The sequence below is a fragment of the Anomalospiza imberbis genome, chromosome 9 (genome assembly GCF_031753505.1).
Source record: "Anomalospiza imberbis isolate Cuckoo-Finch-1a 21T00152 chromosome 9, ASM3175350v1, whole genome shotgun sequence".
In the NCBI taxonomy this organism is placed as follows: Eukaryota; Metazoa; Chordata; class Aves; order Passeriformes; family Viduidae; genus Anomalospiza; species Anomalospiza imberbis.
In genome coordinates this window covers 30,627,487-30,639,629 of record NC_089689.1, presented here as the reverse complement: position 1 = coordinate 30,639,629, position 12,143 = coordinate 30,627,487, and the positions used below count along the sequence as shown (strand labels likewise).

The 12,143-nt window shown below is 45.7% G+C and overlaps 1 long non-coding RNA gene across 1 annotated transcript; it reads left to right on the top strand.

The window, feature by feature from the left end:
• The first annotated feature begins 429 nt into the window (after window positions 1-429).
• On the top strand, window positions 430-11,592 carry LOC137478859 (uncharacterized). The gene is made up of 3 exons (XR_011001853.1): window positions 430-2,924; window positions 5,991-6,157; window positions 11,028-11,592. It is a non-coding gene; the product is annotated as an uncharacterized lncRNA (long non-coding RNA).
• Window positions 11,593-12,143: the final 551 nt, after the last annotated feature.

The following is a 12,143-nucleotide window of genomic DNA, read 5'->3' as shown; positions in this document are numbered from 1 at the left end:
ATAACAGACAGGACACTTTTCAGTGTTGTGCTCCCTTGTAGCAAGAAGCTCAGTTCAGGTGGAGCTGTGGGAGGTGGTGCCGCTGCCCTGGGCGGCTTCAGCTGTCCCAGGGGATGTGCCTGAGTCCCTGTGGCTGTCCCAAACCCTGTGACAGGGAGTAGGTCTGAAGGTCTGTGCTGGACCAGGGAGAGCCCCGGGAGCAGCGGGCAGAGATGCTCTGCCAGATCAAAGGTAGCACTCAAGGGCAACACAGACACTGCAGAGCCACCACTGCCACGACCTCCCCACCCTGCCAGGGAACAATTCCCAATTCCCAATGTCCCATCCATCCCTGCCCTCTGGCAGTGAAGCCATTCCCCGTGTCCTGTCCCTCCCTGTCCTGTCCCCAGTCCCTCTGCAGCTCTCCTGGAGCCCCTTCAGGCCCTGCCAGGGGCTCTGAGCTCTCCCTGGATCCTTCTCCTCTCCAGGTGAGCACCCCCAGCTCTCCCGGCCTGGCTCCAGAGGGGCTCCAGCCCTGCAGCAGCTCCGTGGGTTCCTCTGGACTGAACAAGGACATTTAACAAAACCACTGATCCAGACTTGTTATGGGGACTGATACAGCCACAAGAGGTTCCTGATGGAGCCCATGCATGAATTCATCAGCTGCTGCACCATTCAGGCTGCTTTGGGGCATTTTTGGGGACAACTGATGCTCGCTTCAGTTCTTCCCTCCTTGCCTGGTGTAGCCAGAGCTCTTTTCTCCCAACACTTTGAGAAACTTGTGAAGAGCTGAAGAGGAGACAGAGTCACTGTGCAGCTTTACAGAGATCTTTTGCATTTCCTGTGCGATATCATGTGAATTCTTGTGCTCTCTGTGGTGCAGGTGATAATGGGGAAGGAAGAAGTGGTGACAGAAATCCATGTAAAGCAGAATACATTTGAAGAAGTCTGAATTTCAGAGAGCTGGTGGTGCTGCTCAGCTTTCTGGAGGAGGAATTGCAGATGCAAACACTTGGATATGTGTTTGAAGAGAGATTTGGGCTCCCTGGTGTTTCTGGGCTCCTTTTAAACTTGACCCACATATCATTTCCCTGGATTCATAAGATTTTTGAGTTCTCTGTTCTGTGAATATATCAGTGACTCTTGTCCAATTATATTTTCATGCTTATTTCATTTTCCATAATTGTTAGGCTTCCATAGGAGACATTATCTCTGAAACACTGGTGTTGCATAGCAATTTCATTATATGTGATTTTAATGAGCAGATTTTCTATAAATACCGTTTGCTGTTAATTTCTTGGCTTATATTGGTGATGGCTTTGGCAGTGCTGGTTTAACAGTTGGGCTTGATGACCTCAAAGCTCTTTTCCAGCCTAAATGATTCACTGATTCTTTATTATTTTACAGGTTTTTCCAGTTGACAGAATCAGTGGTCACAGGCAGAATTTGCTGTAAGTAGGAGAAGGGTTTTTCACTCGGGCTTAAAAGAGTAATTTAATTTAATTCCTCATGAAAGTTACATGCTGTTTGCTCAGATTAAAGGAGAAAGACACAGCCCCCACGTTTCTGAGTGCCTGTTTATCCCAGAGAGAAGGCGTCAGCCACCAGTTTGTACTGGGAGGCAGCCTGGGATAAATAACAAATCCTCTAATTAAGAGCCAACGGATACTAATTGACTTAGTTCTCCAGCTGGGCTCAGCCTTCCTCTCCTGTCATGGCATGCAGCATCCTTTGTTTAAGGCACCCTGAGGTAGGAAAACCCAGCCCCTGAGAGAGGCTGCAGCCTTGTGAAGTGTTTGAAGTTGTTATTTTAGGAGCTTATTTTAGCTGAGCTGAGCATTGAGAATATATAGAGCAGCATTTAGGGAAAACGTTCATGTGGTGGTGGCTTCCTTTACCATGAGCTGCAGCTCTGCCAGCCAAGCTGAGCTGTGCCATTTAAGGAACACTGAAGCTTTGAGTGGAGCTTAAACTTAGAAACTTTGCTGGAGTGCACCGGATGCTGGGGGAAACCAGAACACACTTTTTGGATTGTCAGACCAAAGGCAGAAGGGTTCCCACAGAGCCCTCCTCCTTGTGGAGCTTCTGTTTCATATTTAGATTTTGTTTTTTAGTACCTAAAGAGCTTTTAGTTGGGTTCTGACCATGGTGGCCTGGAATTTGGGCTAAATTAAAGAAGGGGTTTTTTGTTTACTTAGAAGTGCTAGCAGACTTGGACAGTCCTGCAGCATTTTTCAGGACTTACATAATTCTAAAATAGATTTGACTCAAAACAAATTTGATAAGAAAGAAATTCTCACTTGATGTGTGTGAAAATCTAACTTGTTTCCATCTACCCCAAAGGAAGAGCTGAGCCTGGGCAGGTGTGCTGAGGGGGAGTCTGGATTTGATATGAAATATTAAGAAATTTATTTATTTTAATTGCTGGAAGATCCAAGAGAACACAAGGAGTTAAATGAAGTAGTTGGAAGATACAGGAGAAGTTGGGAGCCTGAACCTCCGTAAGTAAATGCCATTACCACTGAGGGATTTGTCAGATGCTCCCCTACTACTCCGCCTCTTCTTTTGAGTAGTTTGAGGTTTTATGAATCCCCAGACAGAGATCCAGGGATGTCTTCCCAAACTGTGCCAAAAGATGAGGGTGATCCATTGAGTCATGGAAGCTTTGTGCACATTTGTTCATCACAGCTGTATGAGACAGGAGCTGTATTACAACACCGCTAAAAAATTATGTATTAGCTTCAAATATTAACCACAATTATTTTCCACATCATTTACCAGTATCACAGTATTTTAAACTCCTGTTTAGCCTTCCCTGCTTCTCAGCCTGCTGCCACAAAGAGTTGACAATCCCAAGAAAAATCCCATAATAACCCCAGTTGTGGAATCCCAGCTGAGTTGGAGAAGACAAAAAACGTGTCCTCTTGCATCCATCACTGAGAAATGTGAGGTTCTGGTTTGCCTTACTCCTGCAAAAAAAATGCACAGAGCAAAAGGAGAATTATCTCAGAGGAACAGAATTATCTTCTGATTAAGGCATAATTAATAATGTGTACATAACTAACAGTGTGTACATAATTAATAGGGTATACGATTCCCTGTTGCAGGGCCAGTCTGTCCTAAATTGCACTGGTAAGAACTGAAAAGAACAGAATTTTATTTTGAGAATGCAGATAACTGGTGATGATACCCAAATCAGAAGAAAAATAACTTCCATGGGCCGAATCCTGTTGGTTTTACCTGCACAGGTGTGTGAAACTTCTGAGCGGCTGCTCTTGTACAGCTTGAAATGCAACAACTGTGTGAAGATCTGCTGCTTCCTGTTTCAAAGGCCTAACCAAGAGTGCTCTGAGGTATTCCAAAAGCTCTTTGTGGGTGAGAGGAGATGGAGATTCAGTTGCAAACTCCAAGAAAGTGCTGATGGATTTATTCCCCTGTGCAAAGCCCTGGCACCGAGTGCTGACACCAAAGCCTCAGCCGGTGCCCGGGTGTTTGGAGTGCCTTGCCCATGGGTTTGTAAGGCCATTCCCAGCTAGTAATTGGTGACTGGATGTGGTCAGGGCAGGCAGATAAACACTGCAGGAAGGGGGTGAATCACTGAGTAAATATCCTATCGATGCTGTAGGAGCTGCTGTTACTCACAGCACCTTTGGGGGGATGTGACGTATTTGTTTTCAGGAAAATGTTACTTGAAAGAAGAATTGAGGTTAGATGTGTCCCAAATCTGCAGCCCCGCACCTTCCTCGTGCATCTCTTGTCTCCTTCAGAGCAGTTTAACATCCCCCCTCCTTCCCTCCCGTCCCCTTAGAGCTGATCCCCCACTCTGAGGTCACGGCAGAGAAGTTTTCATTCTGTAAATGCCAGCATGGTTGCATCATTAAAAGCCCCCAAAGCAGATGGTCCGGGTTAAAGCAAAAAGGCTTTTCTTTTGCCAGTGAAGCAGCATTACAGTGATTAAAGCAGCCTGTTGGCAGTTTCTGTCAGCAATTTTTGCAAGCATGTAATATATAAAAGGATAAAAATACCATTTACTGTGATTTGCTCACCACAGAAAGAGGCCAGAGCGATACAGTACCAAAATCAGGAAATAAAGCCCTGCAAGTAGTTTTCTGTCCTCTCTCCTGCACTTTTCCAGGATCCTGGTGAATAAATAAAACTCCTTGAGGAGTCTTACCCTCCTTGTGGATGCTGGGGCACCCCATTAGCCAGCAGTCTCACTCTGTCAGCGAAGTCCTCAGCAAAGCTGGACAGTTTTGAAATCATGGAGCACATTTTTGAAGACAAAAAGCTCATTTCTGAGCTTTGAACTCCATGAAGTTTGCCGTGATTTGTAAAACATCTCTACCATGAGTTATGGCGCAAAGTTTCAGCAATAAAACTGGATATTAAGGAACAATACATAGAAAATCACAGACAAGATGCTGCAGTGATACCAGAAAATCCTCCTGCAGTTCCTGCTTTCCTGATCCACTTGGCATGAAATGTTTTCTTGACTTCTACTTACTATTCTCATAAAAACCACAGGGGTTTCTTCTCACTGCTACTTGTTTTGTCCAAGATCCAGTAATTGGTACCATGTGAATTCACATTTTGCAGGGACAGAACAGAAATGGGGCTCCAAAAAATCACTTCAGCATCTCAGCCTTTGGCAAACATCAGGGCTATAAACCCCCCAGTCTCTAAGAATCCATAGATTTACACATCAGTTAGCTTATTTTACTCCTGCTGGTAACCCCTATGTGAATATTTACCGCTCAAATGGAATCATGATTAAAAATCAATAGTTGTTAGATTTTTGTGAAAATTCTGTTACCTCTTCAGACTGGAATTGCTTTACCCTTGGTTTGCATGCATTCCCTTGATATATTAGTAATAATTTTAGTTATTGGTAACATATTTTGCGAAGTTTGGTGCAGTAAAAATTATGTCTGTGGTATGAACCAGTGAACAATTAATGATGCCAGAAAAAGAGGGGGGAAATTAAAATCAGAGGTAGAGCACCTTTTGAAGTGTTAAGGTACATTTTAAAGGTTTGGTGGGAGGGTCTGGTTTCTCCAGCCCCCTGTGGGTTACCTCTCCTCTCCAGGATACTAGGATCATCTTCTCCCTGGTTAAATTGAGCTGTGTGTGAGAAACATTTGCTCAGCAGGGAGCCCTTCAGCTGGGCTAGAGTGGGAGGGGTAGGATTCTCAAGGAAAAGGCCTCCTTGGAGCCCCTAGGGCACGGGAGAAATCCTTTGATTCAAAATCTTTCTGAGCTGGGCTCATGTATTGCAGCTCTCAGCCTTGGTGCATAAAAGAGGGCTTCAAATTTCCCCCGGTTTGTTTGACTGGATCCTTTTTCCAGCATTCAGCCTTGATGGCCACAACTGAATCACTTCAGGTGACAAAACCTCCTAGCAGTGGGTTCTCCATTCTGATGGAGACATTTTTAGCTGGTATTGTTGGAAATGAAGAAAAAAAATGAACACAGGCTTTCAAACGGGAAGCACAGCAGTACTTCTAAGGAGCTCTTCTGGATAACTGTAAAGAAATGGAAGGAAATTCCACTGTGCTGGCAAGGGGCTTTAATCCAGTAAAATCAGGACTGTGAGAGCAGGAACTGGATGTGGAGATTCACTGGTTCCAGACCTGGCCCATCACTTGATTACCTTGTCCGGGTGTAGATGCTGGATGAGGAATTTCTGTGAAGCAGAACATATACATAGGATGGGAAGAGGGATGGAGAAACAGTTCTCCTGCTGGCAGGTGTCACTGAGAGCTTCCTGTGGCCCATGGAACTGGCACTTTGGATGTACAGCTCTCTTTGCCCCCCAGTAAATCCAGTCTTGATCACCCAGGCAACAAACAGGGAACTTTGGAATAGTCACAGAGATGATGCTACAGAAATTCCAGAAACCACAGTGGGATGGATTAGCAGTTAGCAGAGGGAACTTTTCCACAAAAACTCCAAGAGATTTCCAGCTGTAACATTTTAAACTTTGAAAATATAACCAAATTTTTCATTTTTAGGTCTCTGAGCATTATCTTCTAGTCTCAGCAGAAGAGCAGTGGTGTAATTAACAGCTTCATTAATGCCAGAGTAATTATGAACTGCAGGAATAGCTGTTGCATCAGGAATTCTTCTTGTAGAACTGCAGCAGCTTTTTGATTCTTCAGAACTCAAGAGAAACATAAAGGTAAAAGAAATAGTGGACAATATTTTTTAATGTAAATCTATTTAATCTAAATTTATTTAATCTATTATTGAATCTATTTAATCTGAATCTACAAATACCAATATGTTAAAAAAGAGGAAATGTTGCAGGTGGATTACACAGTGTCTGTACATAAATTTCAATTATAACAGTGTTTAAAATTATTAATTTTCATCTATTTCCTTGCTACGATACGATCAAAATGTGTCTGCTGTGAATTTTTTCAGTGCAAAATTCAGAATTGTGCTTCATATTTATAACTGGCCAAATAATCCAGATGCCAATTGCTGTTTGCTCTGTTTATTGCATTTATACTTATGGATGTATTATGTAAATATTCTCAGAGTCACCCCACTAGATTTCAGAATTAAAATCTTCACTGAATCATGGAATAGAATCCTGGAATGGTTTGGGTTGGAAGGGACCTTAAAGCTCATCCAATTCCAAGGGCAGAAGCCCCTTCCATAGACTGGGTTGTTCCAAGCCAATTCCAAGCTGGCCTTGAATAATTAAAGTTAGAATTTCCATGCACATTTGCACAGAGTACCAGAGGTACCTGGTTTATCAGATTCCTGAGTGACTTTCCAAGTCTGGGATGAGTTTCTGGGAAGTTTAACACCTCCAGAGCTTTCCCACCACTCCTACATTTGCTCTCATTTTAAAAAGAGTGCTCTAATTTGATTTTTAATTAGTGTCCAGCCTGGAAAGGAGGGAGCTGGGAAGGAGGGTTTGGGGCAGCTGCTGAGGGGTTGGAGCAGCCACGGAGCCTGGAATTTCCCCGTTTCTCCGGAGCCCACCTGGGAGAAGGAGTGATGCCTTGTGAGGGCTGGCCTGGAGCAGAGGCTGGGCAGAGTCACAGAATAAAGCAGGGATTGATCAAAAGGATCTCCTCCATGGATCCACCCTGGGCAGCACCAGAGCCCAGCCAGGGCTGCACCCAAGAGGAACCCAAATGGTCCCAAAATGCACGAGCGCTCCCGGGGGCTCTCCCTGGGATCAGCTCTGCTCCATGGGCACATTGCAGTTCATTGTCCCATTCCAGCTTTAGCCCGTGCAGTCCCATCCTGCTTGTTTTTCTCTCTCCAGCCCACGGTGTTTGTGCTCCTGGGCCTGAGGTTTGGATCCTTTGTCCTTGGTGCCCAGCTGGAGCAGGAATTGTTTTGTCTCCCTGCTCTGTGCAGAGAGCTCACCATCCCCTGATGTGCAGCCCAGACCCCCACACTAAAGCAGCTCAGAATCTGAAAAACATAAAAGCCAAAACGTGAGGCATCGGGAGCAGGGCAGTGATGGGACTGAGCTGAGGGGCACTGTACCCCGACCCTTCTTTGCACTCTGTGTCACTTCTCCCCAGCAGCTCAGAGGAATCAGCAGCTCTCCCTCCGCAGCAGAGCTCCAAATCCCAGCCCAGCTCAATGGGGCGCAGCGGGACCGCCGGGATTAATCTGAGTGGGAATGCTGCGAATTCCTGCCTGCTCTTTCTTTGCCGGGCGCGGCTGGTGCTGGGATACTGCCAGAGGAGAGCAGGGCTGGCAGCTCCCGGCATTCCAGGACATGGATTGGCCCCATCGGGTCGCTCAGGTGCTGCTCCCTCTGCCAGGCTAGGCACAGGAGCAATCCAAGTTCAGTGCACCTCTCCTCGTGCAACTATTGGGTGAGTTTTTTGAGTTATCAAATTCTCTGAGGCAAAATGAGAATGGAGATATTTTGGAATGTTGGGCCTCAGCATCACAGAAACCAGGGCTGGGAGAATTCACTGACAGCCCATTGTCTTACCACTTGGGAGCTGCTCTTTTCCTGATCTTAAGGAGATTTTCATGGGGAATTCTGTTTTCTTTAAATTGTTTATTTGCTGAGACCCTGGCACAGGTGCCCAGAGCAGCTGTGGCTGCCCCTGGATCCCTGGCAGTGCCCAAGACCAGGCTGGACACTGGGGCTGGAGCAGCCTGGGACAGTGGGAGATGTCCCTGCCATGGCAGGGGTGGCACTGGGTGGGCTTTTAAGGTCAGTTCCTGTCCTGGGGTGACAGGACATTTTCATGCTTTGTATCCCAATCGTGTATTCCTGTTCCCGTGCTCTCAGTTTGTTTTGTCTATAGCCGTGTCCCTCCCCCGGCTTGCTTGCTATGGCTTGCTGCTGCTAGCTTTAGGCCTGCTTCGCTTGCTCTGCTCGCTTGCTTTTTTTTGTTTTTTCTTTGCTTGCCTTATTTTGCCATTTTTCTATTTTTGTTTTTCCCTTCCTTCCTCCCCTTCCCTGAAGACATCGGACCTGCTTCGGACCTTGATTCGGGAACGTCAAGGAACTCCTCCGGACTCTGCACTACAGAGAAGCTCAGCACCCTCCTCAGCAGACTGCCCAAGCCGTTCGGTCTCTCTCGGACTGGTGAAAACGTTTGTTGTCATCTCGGGCTGTTTTTTCTTGTGTTGGGGAGTGTTTTTTTTTGTTCTTGCTTAATAAACAAGTTTTTTCCACTTATCCTCCGAGGAAATTCCTCCCGAACCCGGTAGTGGGGAGGGGGGAGGAGTTGTGGGGGTTTGTTTCCTTTAAGGGGCTCCTTCGGAGATTTTTCCCCTAATTTGTCCTAAACCAGGACAATATATTCTTTGGTGGCCCGTACGGGGAAATCGACCAGACAAAGTGGAAGAATATATTGTCCTGGTTTAGGACAAATTAGGGGAAAAATCTCCGAAGGAGCCCCTTAAAGGAAACAAACCCCCACAACTCCTTCCCCCTCCCCACTACCGGGTTCGGGAGGAATTTCCTCGGAGGATAAGTGGAAAAAACTTGTTTATTAAGCAAGAACAAAAAAAAACACTCCCCAACACAAGAAAAAACAGCCCGAGATGACAACAAACGTTTTCACCAGTCCGAGAGAGACCGAACGGCTTGGGCAGTCTGCTGAGGAGGGTGCTGAGCTTCTCTGTAGTGCAGAGTCCGGAGGAGTTCCTTGACGTTCCCGAATCAAGGTCCGAAGCAGGTCCGATGTCTTCAGGGAAGGGGAGGAAGGAAGGGAAAAACAAAAATAGAAAAATGGCAAAATAAGGCAAGCAAAGAAAAAACAAAAAAAAGCAAGCGAGCAGAGCAAGCGAAGCAGGCCTAAAGCTAGCAGCAGCAAGCCATAGCAAGCAAGCCGGGGGAGGGACACGGCTATAGACAAAACAAACTGAGAGCACGGGAACAGGAATACACGATTGGGATACAAAGCATGAAAATGTCCTGTCACCCCAGGACAGTTCCAACCAAAACCATTCCAGGATTCCATGAGAACTGCAACTCATGCAGCAGGAAGGAAGAATTGCTCATGAGCTTCACCTGATAGAAAAGTCACAGAAATAAATGCTCCTTCTTGTGCAATGACATTTCCAATGAATTTGGCTTTTTTTTTCTCCAGGTATATTCACCACTGGTGACACTGAATGGTTCAGCACAGTGTCCACCACATTTAGTTCATTAAATCTTAAACTCAGCACTAATCTTTAACCCAAATCTCTTAATTTTTACCATTCTTGGTGTGTGCAAAAGAAATAGGAATAGGGAAATTTATTTATTTACAAACATTTTTTGAGCTTATGATACTTAGTTCTGAAGGCTTCATCTTCTGAGTCTTATCAATACCTCTCTCAGTCAAAAGGAAGAAGGAAAATGAATTTTTGCAGTGGACATTCATCACCTTTAAAACAGAACTGTTACTAAGACAGACCCCTGCCAAACGACGTCCATTAAATGTACGTAAGATTCATAAAACTTTCACAAGGAAAGAGATCTAATAAACCCAAAGAGGTCTCTTAGCCAAGGAGAAATCAGAGCCCTCCCAGTCCATTTGCACCCCCAGCTGAGTTTCTGGTGTTGTTTAACTTCCTGGTCCCTCCCTGAGTTTGAAAGCGAGTTCAGTTTTAATTAACCTGTTGCCTATTCAAATTTGGAACAAGGTGGGAGGTTCAGGGTGAAGTTACAGAGATGGAGCAACCTGATCTGATGGATCCTTACTGGGGGAGGAACTGTTCCTCCTCCTCCTCCCTGCATTCCTGGAGTTTATCATGTGCTGGCTCTGCTTGGGCCCCTCCAGCTGCAAACCAAGCAGAAAACGCAGTTTTTGTCTGACACAGCTGAGAGCTCCTCGCCAGACAGGGAATTTTATCTGCTCACCGAAAACTCTAATGAGTTGGAATGAGGTGGAGTTCCTTGGAATATCAGAGTGGAAGCTGAGCCACACTGGAGCACACGGGAGTCCCAGGCACAGGAGATTGCAGGGCTTTCCACATACCTCCGCTCCTGGAACAAGGAATTCAGGATGGGCACAAATCCCTTCTGTGAGATTTGCTGGACTGGGAAAGCTCCTGGTACAATTGGTATTCCCCAGTGGTGGTTCCCACCCAGTGCAAAACCCCGCTGGTTTTGATTGCAGGACCATTTCTTTGTGCCAGAGGTCTCCTCCATCCCTCTGCCCTCAGGAATGGGAGCTGAGCACACCAGGGCTGGGACATCCTTGGCCCTCAGGCATCAAACAGTGCTGAGCAGGGAAAAAGCTCCCAGCTGGCACAACCTTTACAGAAAAGAGGAGAGGGAAAAAAAACACACTAAGTGTTGCCTGTTGAACAAAGCAGGGATTTCTGACTGATCCCCAAAAGCCTCCCCAAAGAGCCCCCACCGCTCCTGCCAAGGGCTGAGAGGGCTGATGGGACAGCCCCTGACTGCAGCCTGCCTGAGCAGCCAAACCAACCTGCTCTGCATCTTTTCCACCATTTCTTATCAAAACACTGCCCTGATACAGGGAGGCTCCTACAAAACATAATAAAGCCTGCTGGTGCCAAGGAATGATTGCTGCTAGCATTTATTTTTCCACAATTATTTTCAGGGTTGTCCTTTCGAGGCAGACCAGATCAAGGAGTTGTGCGTGCAGTACCTCATCCCAGGATAAATCCAGGGAGACTCTATGACTCAGGAATGACTCACTGCTCCTCCTCTGTTCCTTCCAGACTCTTGGGGGTGTGCTAATTTATTGTCAGTCTGTATCTGCAGTCAATTATTCCCCCCAGCTCAGCTCTCCTGTGCAGAAGGAATTCAGGCACGTTCTGCTCATTGCTCACCTATCCAGAGAGGCAAACAGGTGAGCAGACAGTGTCACCTTCACTCTGGCATCCAGAGAAAAGGGGGAGGGATTTCTCCTTCCTTGAATAACATGTCCAGGTTAATGATTTGGAACTAGAGTGTTCCTTCCAAACCCCCCAAATCCCAATTACTCAACTAAGATTGACCTTTCAGAGAGTTATTTCGAAAAACTTGGATAAAATAAGGTGGGTATGACTCAAACAACAGGAGGAAAGTGTCTGCATCACAGCTGAGGCCCACAAATTGCTTTCACTGTCAGAATCAAGCATTCAGAATAAAAAACACAAAACAAGAATGATTAATCTCTTTTTTCTCTTTAGCAAGACAGATTGAAGCATCCCAGTGGAGCTGCAGGGGAAGTGTTTAAACAATGCCTGCTTAGTGTCCAGCAAGTCCTCACTGGTAGGAATATAAGAAAAATAAAAATAACTAAAATATGAGATTTTGACATATGCATGTACAAGATACATAAGCCCAGAGAATCAAAGAAGCATGAAAAATACTGAGTACAAATAGGCCTTTTCAGTTCTTACCAGCCAAATTTTGTGAGCCTGAGGACACAACAGATACAGCAGAAATGCATTAAAAAATATTTTTCCAGTGGCAATGCTGATTTAAAAATCCCTTCCTCCATGTCATTCAGCTCACCCCCATGTGATTTTTCCAACTCCCTCCTCCCAGGTTGTTTTGTGAGACATTTTTCTGTGGCAGCACTGGCTCAAGATACAGCACCTTTATCACTTCCAACTGCTTATTCCCAACATTGTGTTATCCTGACATGAGGGGCTCTGTGGTAAATTCTTGTTCTGCACAGACTGGGGCTGAAGTGGTCCTGAACTGGCCTTGCAAATCAAAGAGAGAT